We start from the raw sequence: 14,543 nt of genomic DNA, 5'->3' as shown, positions 1-14,543 counted from the left end.
CTAATCATTACAGTAATTGCATGCCAAAAGAAAACTAAGAAAGTTGAGCATGTCCTGGCTTCCAACTGTCTCCAGTCATTATCCATAATCAACTAATATACCTGAGTTTCCCTGTCTAAGTGAAGGCACTGTTACATGATGGCTTCTTCACATTGTTGAGAAGGTCTTAGTAATATTAAAGGATCTTCTATAGGGTGTTATTTCAACAACTTTCTAATTGTTCTAAAATATTACTTTGATCTCCAGATATTATCAATTACAAAATTATTCTAAAAACATGATCCTCTAAGCCACATACACTTCCCCAAATGATTATATCCATGCCCACATATTTGGGAGTCAAACTAAGCAATATGGAAGGCAAGAATCATCAAGATGATCTACTTGACTGACACATAGCTCCAGGAGAGAATTATTTTGCATCTATGATTCTCTGATTGCAAACACTTTTCCCTTAATAGATGACTGTTTAGAAAGGAACAAGAAATGACTGCTTTGAAATCAAATTTCATGATCAAATACTAGATTTGGGATCTGACATTCATGTAACACCTGTAGGGGCTATATTCACTTAAAGAATTTACAATAATAACTTGCTTTAATATTTATTAATAAAAAAAACCTAAAAACACAGAGCCACATGGCACTGTTCCAGGTGTAGACTGTACACACATGATATATACATTGTTAGAAAACTTTTCCAAATCAAATCTCAAAGCTGGATTTAGGCCCCTCCTCTCTACAGTGAAGAGAAAAAAAAATTAGCTGTTGTTATTAGTGCCCTTTCTTCACTCTTTCCACACAAAGGGACAAAGGCAGAGCTTCTAATCCTGGACCACAATCATCATTGCCAATATGTCACTGCCCAAGACTATGAAAGGCATTGAAAAGGGACAGTAGGTAGGCTCTACCTCCTGTGGACGAGGTGGGCATGCAGATTGTTCACCTCAAAAGCTATCATGCTTAGAGGTTAACAACTACCCAAGATCAGCCCACTGCAAAGATCAGGGTTGTACTCCTCAGGATCCCTGCCCACTTGGATGCTGCATGGAATAGCATGTGACCCCTTCATGCTCACATATGCCCCCCATACACACACACAAAATCCATTGCATCAGCCACTACACTCATAAGCACTGTATGTTTTTGGTGCTAGAAGCAGCATTCTAATAGGATAGCAAATAATTATAATTGAGGTGTTATTAAAATAAATAAAATCTTATAAATCCAGGAATCAATCAATAAGCAGGGCCTAGCCATACCTTTGAGTGCCAGCAGTCCCTTCCCTACTGTGTAAGTCTTAATCAATGAGTTGCTGGAACAGAGAGTCTCTTTTAGGCAGGACAAGTCAGGGATCATAGGGACTGGAACAGTATTAGGCAGTGAAAACATACCACTCTAATATGTAAACAGCTGTGAAGGCACACTGGTGCTTGCCAGTTAGCAATACCACTTACATAACAAGAATATTGCCATTTCAGAGAAACACCTGGCTGGCATAGGAGCTTTGTTTGAACTCTCGCCAGTTGAACAAGTTCAAATAAGCTTTTCAGGGAAATGGGACACATTTGGGCAAAGGCCTAGAGGCCAAGAGAGTAGGGCCAAGGTTCAGCAGCAAGGAATATTTGATTCGCTATTAAGACAGAGGCCAGTCACCATCCTTGACAACCGGAATGGCTGTGCATCTTTTACCAAGGCCAGACTGATCCCACTGCTGGGCACTGGTTCCTGCTGTTAACCTAGCAACTGAAGTCCAAGATGTGTGACATACATCCTTGGATGCATCTAAGCCATTCCCCCTGTTCACAAGAGGAATGTAGACCCACTCGTGTGTGTGTGTGTGTGTGTGTGTGTGTGTGTGTGTGTGTGTACATGTACACACATGTGGAGGCGAGGTCAACACTGAGCATCTTCTTCTCCTCTCCACTGTATTTTTTGAGGCAGAGTCTCTCAGTGAACCTGGAGTTCACCTATTCAAGTAGGCTGGCAAACCCGCTGCAGATCCACTGTCTCCATTTTGCAGATGATGGGATTATAAACCTGTGTCACTGCTTTTTACATGGGTACTGTGGCTCTGAACTTGGTCCCTCATGTTTATATAGCAAATATTCTACTGACTGAGCTGTTGGTCCAACCCCAGAGCCCACTCCTCTAGTGCTCAAATCCAGCATCTTACACACACACACACACACACACACACACACACACACACACACAAAAAAAAAATCAGGTCTTTCCCATGGCTTCCCTACAGACAATCAGACCGCCTGGCAACTTCCAACCTAGAGAAGCCGTCCACAGTGACCCTGCACTGTGACCAGACAACTCACTGGCTGAGAGAGGAGAGCTGCCACCCAGGTCTTCATGGCCACCTGTCAGGAAGGCCAGAAGGAGACCATCAAAATGGAGGGGACATCATTCAGTTTGGATAACTGTCGAGTTATGGAAGAGCTCAGGTTGGATATGAATATGCCTTAGGACAAATCGAGTCTGTAGTTTGCTGGTTGCAGTTCATAGACATGGTCACCAAAATTAATTAATTAATTAATTAATTAATTAATTAATAATAGCATTTATCATCTTTTGACCCATTTGAATCCTTCAATAATCCTAGGAAATATTGTATTGACCAGTTGAAAATCTTTAAAATATAAGTTTTCAATATTAAGGTTCTAGCCATGCTTTATAACTGGACATAATCATTGGCTATATCTGGTAAATTTTCTTTCTTTCATACAGAAACCAGTCTGAAGCTCAGAAAAGTGGAGCAATTTACCCAGAGTCACACAGCTCTGGAGCAACAGAGCCAGGATGAAAACTAAAGCCTTTAGTCTCTAGGTCTAGTACCCCATCCCAGGTACACTCTGGAATCTTTGACCCAAAGTCTAAAGACACCTCCACCCTTGACCTAAACCAAGACATCATGAGTGTGACTCTCGCTTCAAGATAAACGAGGGCAAAACCAAGTCCCAGAGCCTAAGAGACAGGACAAAACTCCATACTTTAAAGCCTTAGTCCAAACACTGCCAGGCCACCTGGGGACCAGTGTGCTTAGGGTCCATTTTGGATTTCAGGGCCATTCTCCATAGAGGTTTTTTTGGTAACTCGACAGAGAAAGGTACCCAGAGAAGCCTCTATGAAAATTTCCTAAACAAAAGCCAACACTTGCCAGTCGTTAACCGGAGGTCAACAGCTGTAGCGGCTGCAGGACTTTGACTTGGATTTGGAAGCATGAGGAACCAGCAGATTCTATTTCTGCAGATCCACATGCTAGCAGTGTCCCACTGACACGCCTAGGGGGCGCTCTCGCCGTGCTCAGCAGCATGCCTGTAGACGTTGCCAGCAAAACAACCTGAATTAACAGCAGATGGGGTCTCATTTTTGCTCAGTTCTCTTCAACATTTTGAGGGAAAGACGAGACACACTTTTAAAGAGGAGTTTACCAACACGGCCTGTTTAATGATCCACAAAAATATATTCAAAATCTGCTCATTGGACAATTTCCTCCCCTGCCTCACTGGAAAATCAGTTTTGTTTGTTAATCTGCCCCCAAAGTCACGAGTATATGGCTCTCCCTTTTCACAGCATATGGCAAGTTTTAATGGTTACAGATGACCACTGTCTCCTGGTTGAAATGGCTGTTTGCAAAGACCTGTTTTTATCCCTGCCCTCCCTTGTCCTGAAACACAGCAGCGCGGGCTAAATCCACAGTGGTGAATTACTGTATGCCAAAGCAAGGGATCCACGTGGAAACCAGGGGAATTGTATCTGCTCCTCAGCAGCAGAGCTACTAAGAAGAATAATCAGTCCCTCAATTCCAATCACGGTGGGACAGGAAGGCCGCTCCTCCATCTCACCCTCACTCCAAAATCCCTTCCTGAGGCCTGTGCAGGGGACATCCAGGCTTCAGCCAACTTACAGTGAGCGAAGTCTTAAACACTATTGTGCCTGGGATGAAAAGAATTACACTTTTCAAATAAAGCAAAGGAAACTCGGATGATTAAAACGGGAAGATATTACTATTTGAATTGGAAAGACCTGCTGACCACACACAAGACCTGTCAGGGTTCAAGCCAGATGGGGTCTCAGCACTGGGGTGGGGGGAGCATGGGGTCCCACCCCAACCAAGAACTTATTTGCAATTGGTACTCACTAGCAATTTTCAGGTTTCCCCAATCACTCCAGGGCCAGGCTAAGCCCTGTGACTAGAAGTAGTCGACCAAGGCAAAATGAACTCCACCGGATTTTTTTTGTTGACTCTTGGCTTCATTTTGTTCTATACAGGCATATTTTTGTCTTATTTGTCTTCTGCCTATTTGTTTTGATTTCCTTCATTTTTGTGTTTTTATGGAAGTTTTGGTTGTTTTGTTTTGTTTTTGAAAGAAAAGGAACATAAAATTGGATGGTGGAGAAGGAGAAAGGATCTGTAAGGAGATGAGGGAGGGGAAACATGATCAAAATATATTGTATGAAAAAATATGTTTGACGATACCTGCTGACAAAGAAATTAAAACAGTTCTGTAGGTAGGAAACCAAACAGGTTAGTTGTCGTCAGTGCTAATATTAAAGTGTGTGTGTGTGTGTGTGTGTGTGTGTGTGTGTGTTCGAGCATGCGCATATGAGCATATCCACATGTAAACACAGCCCCTCCCTCATCCAGGAAGACCAGGCTTTTCTGTGTATGTTTGTATGTGTGCACAAATCCAAGAAAGGTTTTGCTGCACACAAAGCAGCCTGCCCCGCCCCCACGCTGGAAGAAGCAGGTCCCCAGGGATTAGGCAAGAAAAGAATTGTTCATAGACAGCAGAGGCCAGAGAACAATGCAGACCTCTGTGACAGACACAGTGGCAGCCTGCTAGCCTGGGTGGGGGATTGACCACATGGCCAAAGAGCTGGTCCTGTCGTCTCTAGAAGAGACCAAAAAGGACTCAAATTAACAACTGTTATGATTGACAGGTGGTTTAAGAGATATGTAGCCCAGGAAGACATGTGGGGCGGAGTGTTAGACACTTTATGGCACAAAGTAAAGACAGTTCAAAGTGTTTCCTACAAGAATATAATATCTGCTGATTTGTTTAAGGAAAAATAATGGAGATGGCTAGAGTGCAAAGTCCTCTCCAAGAGAAGAAAGTGAGGATGTCCAGTTCTTCAAATTAATCTTAAATTAACTTATACAATCATCATAGGTAAATTGGTGAAAGTACAGACTTTAATGCTTTTAAATACATTGACAACTCTAGATTGTGTTTAATGTCAGTTTTATTCTGTGTGTTTTGTATATTCCTTATCTAAAATATGTTTCAGATAATACACCAAAATTAAATAAATTACCTCCCTCTAGCTTATTATCTGCTCCCCAACTTTTCCTGGAATTTATCAAAACTTCACGGCCTCTTCTAGTGGTGTAGGCGGCCCTTCTTACATCTCAGAAGTCTCATAACACAAGCAGATACTTCATGGACTACTTTGTTTGGATTCCTCCTTTCTAAATAAATTTAGATTAAATTTTCATAGGTGACTGGCTTCCCCAGAAAGATGCCCCTGGGAGTCTACAATGCAGAATTGCTAGGAAAGGCCTGTCTCTCTCCCTCCCCATTGCTAACTATAACTATATGTGTTTGTGTATTTTTTAAGGCAAATAGCCAGAATTTTGCTTTTTGCAGTTGTCCAAAGAAGACTTGTCTTATATAGACTGTCTTTCAAAGGCTTTGACTCAAAGGGAGTGCTTAGTAGGACCAGACAAAGATCCTCATTACACCGTAAGTCGTTTTTAGATGAGCAAGAGGGTGGATTTGTATAGAAAGGCTTTGGCATGCAAGTCCACACAACCTCACAGGACCAAGACACAACAGCACACCAAACTGTCCAAGCTAGGGAATCTAGCACCCACTCATCAACTCAAATGGGAGAATGTCACCTCTGGCGATATCATGGCACGGAAAATGAGACAATTATGTGGCAAGACCATAACACAACATAATCACACAGTTTAAGTTGTCCCTAAATGCTTGACTCCTTGAAACAACCTGAACATATTAGAAGAATTATCATGGTGTCTTTCATTTTGTTTCAAGAAAACTTGACCTATATCTATCTATCTTTGAACTGAAGTGATTGGGACATTCACCTGATCAAGTGAAGACACAGCAATACATTGGGACTCTTATGGGTGTCTAAAGAAAGATTCCCACTTTTGTATGTGCTGTGATGTTATATAAATGTCCCTAAACTAAAAATGACTTGCTATAAGTAAAACACAGGGCCTAGAAGTTCATTTTAGAAGCCACAATGGAAAAAATTGTCCTCATTCATTCACAGCTGCACAGCACCTTCTAGCCAGTCAAGGAACCAGCACACTATGACAAATTTGACCAGCCTTGACAGGTAGTCTGCTTGCCAAGACATGGGTAGCAACTTACCTTTCCCAGGTAGTTATCCTGGCTGACCCAGCTTCACCAAGGGATGACGGTTGCCTTCTCTTGGATGATTGATTCATTTCAATCATGACTTTAAAATAGTGAGGTACCAGGTTGGCAAGATGGTTTCAGTGAGAAAGGGTGTCTGCCACTAAGCCTGACAACCTGAGTTTTATCCCTGGAACCCATGGGGTGGAAAGAGAGAACCAACTCTTGCAAGCTGTTCTCTGACCTCCATACATGCACAATCACCCACTCACTGACCCGCAATAAACAATAAAGTAACAAGAGAAAATCAGAGGGAAGTTGGGTATTCAAAGGGCCAATCATCACTCCAGTTCCTGCCTTGAACTGACCTCTTGGTGATATTCCTCACTGAGGCCTGCAAGACTGAAGTGAGCCATCTGAGTCCTGGTGTCAGAAAACCAAAAGGAGCTTCCACCCTCCCCCACACACATACACACAAACACCTGAATTTCTGGAGGGATTATGGCCATACAAACCTGGCCTCAGTGATGGTGTGTATACTTTCTGACGTTTGTCCCTATCCTCTGTTGTATTGATTCCCATCCAAATGGTTAGACCTGAACAAGCCTTTTAAAACGTGAAATAATAGGCTGCTTGGATCCTGCAGGAAACTAGACCATTCGGCCACAATTGGAGCAATTTTCCAGCGAAGTTGATGCATTTGCACCTCACCTGACTGAGCAGAAATTAACCCCCATTCACCAACTGACCCCACACACCCTGCTCACCCTACTGCACTCCAAGATGTTTGTTTTGATATGTTATTCACTATGGTTGCCATGCACTTATGTATTTAAGCTGCCGGGAAGACCCGGTGACTCGTCCATTTCACTGGTTCTTTATCGCTGAATGAACATAATATAGGTTTCAGGTAAGTAGAGTCTCTCATTACTGAGATAAAAAGGAAGCATTGTCTCCGGTTGGATTATTCAAGGTGTCAAGGTAAATCATGAAATTCCCATAGAAAATGCTCAAATGCCTTGTAGTTTTGTGGGTGGTGTACAGTTCCCATGTATAGTGAGTTGTTGGGGCACTTCAAATATATTTGAAATACCGTATGTCTAAGACTTCTGTGAGAACATTCACTTTTAGCATCCAAGAGTCTTAAATAAAAGTATGCTCACTTAGAAATAACAAACTTTCTAAACTGCCTATCTCTCTAATATTGTAGTAGTACTTTTCTAATTTCAGTTTAAATCAAATTAGTAGGCAGTCCAAGTGTCCTTGGACAACAAATATAATGAATGATGTCACCATTATGCTACCCATCATCTAAGGCCATACTTGGGGAAATGAGTTTCCTGCCTTGATGGCAGCATGCCATGGCTGTTAGGACCATGTCAGTACCATGGACAGAGAAGGTACACCCTGTGTCCCTAAGAGAAGGCATGTCACTTCAGCTGGATGCATGGAAGGAAAAGACAGAAAACCACAGCCAAGAAACACAGCAACAAAAGTCTCTGACTTTCCAGGCCTAATTAGCTGTTTGTTATACTAAGGACTTGTGTTTTCATTGAAATTATGCACCAGTGAGAGCTTAATGCACCCTGATCCTCATTGAAAAACAAAACATGGTACAATTGTCAAATACATATTTTAATCACAATGAAAAGCTTTTGTCTTAGTATGTAGTCTGGAGACTCTATAGAAGCAATAAAACAGTTAATGAATTTGGGAAGTAGTCCTTCCTGCTATTGATCCTAATTGATACTTGATCTTAATATACATGTGATACACATAGTGTAGTTGTTAACAGTATGCCTAGGTGCTTGCTGGCATTCACATATGAAAACCATAATACAGAACTCATTCTTTCTAGAAAATGAACAGCAAGATAATTATAGTGGACTTCTGGGAATTAAACATTGTTATAATCTTTCTGCTTCCAAAGTGCACATTCTTTCATTCCTCAGCACTACCTAGGAAAGGGGGAATAGTTCCAATGACAAAATGCAGGAAGACATCCAAGAGACCATAATGTTCCATCACTCATTTTCAGTCAGTACGAAGAAATATGAGTTTCTTTACATATTTACTCTGGATTGCTAAGCACATGTTTGCAATTGCTTCTTGATTTTTCTTGCTAGGAGAAGTCATCTTTGATGTGGGTGACTCAAAACAAGGCATGATCTCCAAGTCTAGCTCATTTTCATTTCAGTGATAACACCAACAAGATGTCCCCACTAAGCATGATAGCAAAAGCTGTCAGAGTGAGTTCCCATTTCCTGGACAGAAGCATGCTGATCCAACTTGGCCTAGGGCTACCAAGTCGCCTAATGACAGAAGCTTTAATTTAAAATACATTGTGGGTAATAGACCAAGTGGATAATCTACTTGTGGATAATTGAGAGTGTATCTGTGCCCACATTTTAAGATCTAGGTATTTCATAGAGGTCCTGTAACACAACATGTCATAAAGTAACCTGTTCCTAGTACAGGAGGATGCATTAAAATCAATAGGGTTTTGCAAGCTGTGCATATGATAGATTGTACGAAATGTAATTAGTATTGGAAAATTGCTGTGAAATCTTGAGCTCTTTGTGCTTAAATGACCAAGATGTTTTCCAGTGGGGGCTTCTGTTTTCCAGCAACCTGGTGAAGACATGGCGAAGGATTAAGTAACAGTCACTGCTCTGGTTTTTTTAAGCAAGTGAAGCCTGTTGTTCTGTTCAGAGGAATAAAAGAATGTACAACTGGTCACACCATGACAGGATGGTACTGCCTGGGATAAGGTAAAGAATAGCTTCAGCAGCCCTTGAGATGGAATCTTTGTATCCTGTATCTGACCTCCTGGAAATAAACAATGATCTGAAGCTGGCATCCCTTAGGCTAAGGTTTTATAATGGAAACACACACACACACACACACACACACACACACACACACACACACACACACACACACAAGCCTTAATTATGAAAATAGACAGTGTGATGCCATAATTTAGGTTCTCAGTTCTACATAGACACATGCACAATGTCTCTCACACAAAGAGGGGGGAGGGAAGGAGAGGGAGAAGGAGCAGGAGGGAGGGAGGAAGGGAGGGAGGGAGGGAGAGAGAGAGAGAGAGAGAGAGAGAGAGAGAGAGAGAGAGAGAGAAGATGCTTGGAGAAAGACACATAGAATAGATGCATTTTTTTTTCTTTTCTCTCTTTTTAACCTCATCTGTTCATTCCTGGGTCACACAAGCATTGTGCTGAGTCTGGGTGAAAACACCCCTTTGATGGAGGATACATGCTGAAAGGGAGAATTCTGAATTATGTTCTCTAAATTATCTAAGGCTTGGAGAGCAAGTATTGATTTTAAAAATGACTGAGCCAGGCCTCGTATTGCAGAGCTCCCTCCCTCCTTCTTCCCTCCCTCCTCCTCCCCTGCTCCCTGCAAGCACCCCAAAGCACAACAAACGATCTCAGGCACCACACAGCCACTACCAAGCCCTAGGCTGGCATTGTTTTAAAATAATCAGAAAGTCATCCATCAACCAAAGAGTCATTGAAATGAGCATGTGGTAACTAAAGACACGTTTTATCTGTTCAGGGGCTCTACTGGGTGAGGTAGGAAGGGAGTTAGGAGGCTATTAGACCAATTAACACTCTCTGGAAACAGTGAACTGTGTTTGCTGCTTCACAGAAAAGCAGGAGACATCTGTCTACATAGTCAAGTGCTCCAATGCTCCAGGCAGCTGTGGGATTCAAGCCCCTCTCACAGCAGAGAGCTGGAGTCTAGTCTATGATCACCTCCCATCATTCGCAAACAGTTTAGTGGCTGCACTGTTGTTCTGGGCAACTGTGTGTGCAGGTATCAGGGTGAACACATGCATACTGACTTGAATGGGTCCCTTGAATTGCTACTAGACATTAATGATAGAAGAGAAACGAGGGCCCATGCATCATTATTACCATTATTAGTATCCATGCATCAATAATGTCAATCGGCTTCATTTAATCAATACTAGTTATGAACACATGAGAACATCATCACATCAACTGAGCTAACACTAGCAATCTGCTGTCTAGCCTTCTGAGCATGTGGTTTTTGTATCTGTAAAGCTAACTGGGTGACCTGGAAATGTAGCTGCAGGTAGACCACTTGCATAGGATGAATGAAGCCCTGGGTTTGATTCAGCTCCACATAAACCAAGTATGGGGGTACATGCTTGTGATCCCAAAATTCCAAAGGTAAAAGCAGGAGGATCAGGAGGTCAAGGACATTCTCAGCTATATGAGTTGAAGGCTAACTGTGGCTATAGGAGACCCTGTCTAAATAAATAAATAAAGTCAGTGAGTGCACAGAGTGATTGCACTCACTTGGCAGGGTTTCCTTTCCTGGATAACCTAGGGTAGCAAAACTCAACCCTCTGTCTTTATCCATAACAAACAGGTGCAGACATCTTACCTGGCAAACGAGTTCTCAGGCCTAGCACATGCTTTATGAGACACCAAGTCAGCAATGCCCCATTTAAAGCTGGGTCTCTAGTGCCCATCTTCCCAGTGAGTCCCCCACCTACTCCATTTTTTTAATGGTTTAATTCCTTGGCTTGCTGTAGCTGGAAGTATGACAATGGAATTTCTCTCATAGAACTCTCCCATTTATTTTTTTCCTTGGCCTTTTGAAGGAGATGCGATTGAGTGATGGCCCTGATTTCATTACCGATTCCTCCTGGAAAAGGGCAAGTTTACTAGGTCAAGGTTGAAACACCAAGTCATGGGCTAAGAAGAAACTTAATCTCCCTCTAAATCACTCTGCAACTCAGGAGTTATTAGGCTAGAGACAGTTCTACAGAGAACAGAGTCAAGTCCAGGGCTGGCCCTTTTCCAGTGAATTTGGGCAGTTAGATTTAGCCAAACAGATAATTCACTGCCCCCTGTCTCCTGCCAAGGGAGAGTGGTTTGAATGATGTAGGTGACATAAAGTTTAGGATAATATAAATCCATGTGGCCTAAAAGGAAAATTCAGCTTGGAGGAAATTTTATGCATAATTTATTTTCCTATTTAATACTCATATTTTCTTCCTGCGTTCCTTAAGGTATTGATTGGCACATATCAAACAAAGGGCACTGATTGAAAAGGCACCTGGGAAGAAAGGTTTTAAATATAATGAAGTTAAATATAATGAGTAGCTACAGATTTTAAATGTTTTCACAAAAAAAAAAAAGACAGGTGTCATTCAATAAATGCTTTAATGAGTTTGGTTTAGTCACCCTGAGGCATGAGGCAGCTATCAAAATATCATGTGGTCCACTGTAAATAAACACAATTCTTTGTTTTCAGTTATAACATATATAAATGATAAAAGTATAAGATAAAATGTTAAAAAAATAAATCATGTATAGTGTATAAAATATGAATTAGATACTTAGAAAACAGCACTGAGTCTCCGGAACAGCATGCTTTGGGTTGTGAGACATTAAAATACCAATTTAGAGTAACTTCATTAAAAAAAATGTCATTTTAGAAAAATAAGTCACTAAAAAGGATAATAGGGAAAACCATGACACTACTAAGGTATGACCTATGAGCCTGGTGCTGGTGGCACACTCAACTTAAAAGCATTGCAGGAGGGTCTGTTTACAAAGAGACTAATAATAAAAGAGATGAGGGGCCTGGCCTTGCCCAGAAGAGGCCCTTAGCAGAAGACAAGCAAGGAGGAGAGCCAGAGCCTGCAGGAAGCTGTCCTTGTATCAGGGTCAGAAAGGGGCACAGGGCAAAGCACCCTGACCCCACTCTTCCCCTCCCCTTCCAATCTCCTCTGGGGTCTCCCCAGCTGGAATCCAGGGACACAGCCCTGTGGATGTCAGGCAGGAGAGATAAAAAGAAGGAGGAAAGATCTGTAGACCATCAGAAAAGAGCAGGCAGGCTCTGAATGAAGGGCAACTGGAAGAAGCCACTCAGAGAAAATATGCGTGTAGCCTGTACTTATTTCTTCCAAAATGTTTATTAATTATTGTAGCAGATTCAGCATGCATGTAGTTAAATGTGTTAGTAGACTGATGGATTACTTGAAATCATTGGTGCTCATCAGTATTACATATATATATATATCCATGTGCCCAGAATATATGCATACAAATTTTATATGATCTGTATGCTAAACTTACTGTTTTTAACTTTACCTGGAAAGGGCATGGCCCATGAAGACTATTCTTAAAATCAAGGACAGGGTAAGGTGGAATTCTGGTACAGGCAAAAAAAAAATACATAATGTACAGCAGTAGACTGGAAGAGGGTAGAAGCTGAACTTGACTGCCAAGGGTGAGTGGAGTTAGGACTGAAAGAAACAGGTGTCCCTAGGAGACAGTTCATCCGCAGAGCTGAAGAAAGGGCTTCTGCCATTTACTGGAATGGAAAGGCTCCTCCCTCCACCCAGAAAGCAAAATCAGAATCAGAATAAGGACTTGCCTGAATATTTTCGTATTATCCAGCTAAGACTGCAAATGTCTGTGTGCCTTTCCTAACTACTAGATCCTGCACCCTCCTCCTTTACAGAAAGAATTGTTTCTGTTCTCAGATCTTCTGCAGAAGTGGTCAGAGATCATTCAGCTTCCAAGACTCCTTTGCCTAATGCCAGGGCACACTGGACAGTCTGGCTTCACCATCACATTAGTTACTTGTCTCATTATATTGAGAAAAACACCCGACGGAAGCAACTTAGAGGAGAGAGGGCTTGTTTGGGCTCTCAGTTGGAGAGGATGTGGTCGCTTGTGGCGAGAAGGGCACAGCTGCACAGGAGCAGGAGGGAGCTCATGCACAACTGGGCTGGGTGTAACCCACGGGGCTCACCTCTCAGTGATCTTTCCTGCAGTGAAGTCCCACGTCCTGCAGGTGTGTCTGACCTTTTGACATTGCACCTCAAGACCGCCATGTGCAAGTCATGCTCTAGAACCACACAAAAACAAAAACCTCATGTTTCAAGTAGATATATTGTTTGCCTCGGGTCTCATCCATTGCTAACGGGCTCCACAATCCCCCGTAACAGCACAACCAGCTGGGAAACAAGGATTTAAACAAAGCCTATGGGGACATTCCACATTCACATCACAACACTAAGTAGCAAGGATGCTTGGCAGATTGTATTATGAGGCTTGGTACAGGCTTCATGAAAGCAGGACAGAACTGCAGGCAGACTTTACAGAACTCGGAAAAACATTCAAGGCCAACTAGAACCTGCTCCCAATTTGTCTCCCAGTCTGTCCTGTTCTCTGTCACACCCAGGCTTCTGCCACATCAAGTACCTCATCAGCTCAGTACATCTGTGAAGTCAGCAGATCCTGATCCAGGCCATCGGCCTTAGTCTACCTTGCATGTGTAGTGTCTCCATCTCCAGCTCCACTGTCAAGAGTTCAGTCAACATCAGAACCATTGTGAGTCCCCTTCCTTCCCTAACATTTCACAAGGCCCTGTAGCAGACACTCCCTTCTCTGAGCGTGAAGAACACTAAGCTGCTGTATCCATCTGGAACGACTTTGCCTTCTGCAAGCCCTACTGTTAGAACAAAGTTGGTCAAGATTGTCTGGCTAAAAGCATAATCATTTTTATTAGTAGTAAAGCAAAATATATCAAGCCCCATTGATCACAATGAACCTAATACAAATAACTCCTAGCATCCTGTAGACTTACACACCACATTTTTCCCAAGTGTTTACATGTTTGCACCTTGACTTCCACTCCCAAATCTCACATACCTGTTTATCTCATATACATCCCAACAGATAATATGAAATTCCATGTCCACATCATATACATTTCTATGATCCTTGTGTGACTTTGGTTGTCTTTGTGTCTCTATACTTACTTGCTGCATTAAATTTGTATCATCATTTTTAGATGACTTTTTAATTACTTCTTTGAGAATTTCATACAATGTATTTTGATCATAGTCACTCTCTGGTTCCTCCCACATCCACTGTTCCCACCCTCGCCTCTCTACTCATTCAACCTTGAGTTTTCTGCTTCCCCACTCCCATTGAGCCCAGTTTGTTTTTCCCAGCTACTCTTGAATGTAGGGCCTGCCCTGGAATTCGGTCAACCTACCAAGAGTCACATATTTAAAGAAATTTAACTCTGCTCTCCTGGAAGCTATCAGATACCAATAGCTCCTCA

The sequence above is a fragment of the Peromyscus leucopus genome, chromosome 14 (assembly GCF_004664715.2).
Source record: "Peromyscus leucopus breed LL Stock chromosome 14, UCI_PerLeu_2.1, whole genome shotgun sequence".
Classification (NCBI taxonomy): Eukaryota; Metazoa; Chordata; class Mammalia; order Rodentia; family Cricetidae; genus Peromyscus; species Peromyscus leucopus.
This window is presented reverse-complemented; position numbering follows the sequence as displayed.